This window comes from Macaca nemestrina, chromosome 3 (genome assembly GCF_043159975.1).
Source record: "Macaca nemestrina isolate mMacNem1 chromosome 3, mMacNem.hap1, whole genome shotgun sequence".
NCBI lineage: Eukaryota > Metazoa > Chordata > Mammalia > Primates > Cercopithecidae > Macaca > Macaca nemestrina.
Genome location: NC_092127.1, coordinates 64,913,530 through 64,916,272, shown reverse-complemented (window position 1 = coordinate 64,916,272; position 2,743 = coordinate 64,913,530). Strand labels below are relative to the sequence as shown.

The 2,743-nt window shown below is 35.3% G+C and overlaps 1 pseudogene; it reads right to left on the bottom strand.

Moving 5' to 3' along the window:
- Positions 1-432: 432 nt before the first annotated feature.
- Positions 433-1,512, bottom strand: LOC105486116 (survival of motor neuron-related-splicing factor 30 pseudogene; annotated as a pseudogene).
- Between the last annotated feature and the right edge of the window lie 1,231 nt (positions 1,513-2,743).

Sequence of the window (2,743 nt, the reverse complement as noted above, 5' to 3'; positions counted from 1 at the left end):
AAGCAAACATACAAAAAACAAAAACACCTTAGAAAAGGGAGCTCATCCTAAGGTTTCTTACATAGAACTAAGAGTACATAAAAACAAAACAGATCAATTTTAGAGATGGCCTAATAGGCCTAGGAAACAAGTATTTGAGGAAAAACCTCAAAACAAACTTTGCCATTTACAAATTAGCCTATCTTTTATACTTAACTGAACAACAGCTAAGTTTTAAAGTTGAAAATAAGAAAAATGAAAGGATCTCTTTAGCAGGTTGGTGTTTTTGCCTTGGTGTTCCAGTGAATTGCTAGAGTATGGGTCAAGTTCAAAGCATCTGAAAATTTCAAGTTGCAACTTACAAAAAGTACATACCATAGGTTAAGTAGGCACTTGATATTAGGATGATCAATAATTCATCTAAGTGCTGTATGAAACAGCATTTACAAAAGTTGCTTTATTCAACAAACTTTGAGGGAACCGTAGTACTGATAATGAGAAAAGTTAAACAAATAGCAGTTATTAAATGCAATTTCTTCACGTTTCATTCTACTGAAGTCAACCAATGACGACAATGGTATCTTGCTTACTCATCTAACAAATAATTTACCTTTAGAAAAATGTAAGGATAAAAAGGTAAATGTAAAACCCTGCAGAGATGAAATCCAATAGTTTTTCTGATTATTGAGGCATCAAATGCCTGCCATTGTATTTAGAGGTATCTTGATATTGTGTCATAGGTTTATCGGCAATTCCAAATGTTCCTACTCCAACTTTGCCAGTCACACTCTCAGATGATGCAAAAATATTCCTCTTTACCTGGCCTTTTTTGTTTTTGGAATAGGCTCTGTTGTTGAATTGTTGCCATTTCACTTTCTGGTCCTCTCTTTCCTGCTCAAGTTCTTTTATTCTCTGAGCTTTTTTCAAAGCTTTCTTCCTTTTATATTCACGCTGCTGGGCAATCATTTCTTTTTTTGACATGGGTTTGTTGCCACTGTCCTCCTTTGCCTTCCCTCCTTATTCTACAGGCTTGAGGTTCAAGGGTGGAGTCACTTCAGCATTGCCATAACCAGCAAAGGTGATTGCAGCGGTGCCATTTTCTTCATCTATCTCTTCAGTCTCCGCATCATAACACTGTCCATCTTCACTCCAGATTGCCATACACTTGTCTCCTACTTTCCATGAATGAGTAGGTTGAGTAGAAGCAAAACTGTCTGAACTTGCAAGCGTCTCAGAAGGTTGAGTTGACAGAAGGTCTTTGGTTAGTTCTATAACTTCTTATAAATCTTTCTTCAATTTTAGCAAATCTTCATTTTCTCCATTTCCAGATAATGCAGCTTCAACTTGCTGGAGCTGAGCTTTGTAGCTTGCCAGCTGCTTTACTAAATCCTCTGACATCTTGTGTGGGGCTGGGGGCGGTGCGGCGGGAAGGGGTCGGGGCAAATGAACCCAGCGGTAGTGGCGGCGGCAGCAGGAGCAGTAGCAGGAAAATCTCCGCGACAAGAAGACGACTGGTTCTGAAAAGGAAGAAGTCGGTCGGCGGCGAGGGGGAGGGGCGCATTTTATTTATTTTAATATATCAATTCACATCTTAAAATTATTGTGAATACGGTTTCTGGTTTTAATATCTTATTTTTTATAGGAGATATGCCACTGAAGCCTCTTTTTACTTTTATATTTAGCTGTTTTAAACACATAGTAGACAAAAAGTAGAAGAGGCTGAAACTGTGGTTTGTGTTTTCTTGCTTTTTCCCTAGTTCTTACTTCACTGCATGCACTTTTTATGTTTTCTGAGCAGTTTCTTAACATAGAGATACTTTTATGCTGTAGAATAGTGATTATATTAATTGTACCTGATTTTAGAATTTTATTGGAAATATTTTGATTATGTCACTGTTAAAGACCTTTCGTTCTCTAGATTAGAAAGAACGAACTCAAAGTTCTTTGTGCTTCACATCAAGAAAAAAGTTTAAATAGGGTTACTAAATTGGGTTACATAAATGATGCAATATGTTTGGAAAAGGCAAACAAAATCAGTTTTTCATTGATTTCTTCTTCCAATTTCTAGGGTACAGCAATGCAAATTTGATTGAGCAAATATTTTTCTCCCTTCCTTTACTCCATTTTCATTTGCAAATAACATGGAACTTAAAATTATTATTTGAAATCATTCTCATTTTACAATAAATGGAACCATAAATACATTCTAAATAAAACTCCGAATTAGGTGGATTCTATTAAATTTCACAGGATATAACTTTATGGGATTTTTATTTGAACTCACAAGAAGTGTAAGTACCAGATGGATTTAACATGAAGCTGATGAAATTTCTTGAGGCTCCACCCTCATGACCTAATTACCTTACCAAGTCTCCATATCCTAATACAATCATATTGGGGGTTAGAATACCGACATATTAATTTTGAGAGGACACAAACATTAGTCCATTGTATTGAAACATGCTCATTAACTCATTTTCCTTTTGGACAAGACATTTTTTGTGACTCCCTCTCCACTCTTTCCGGTTTTTTTTTTTTAATTAAATTTCTATCATTTTGAACGATAGTGAACAAAGATGCCATAACGTAGTTAATACAATGTGGGAAAGGCTGTCTCTTTTGCACGTTAGATATGGAGCTTAGTAAGTAAAACATTTTATTTAACAAAAACTATTAAGTACTTTACATTCCATAAAAAAATTAATAACTTAGAACAATTATGAAAAGAGGGGACTACTGAACAACTTGAACTAGAATATGGAAT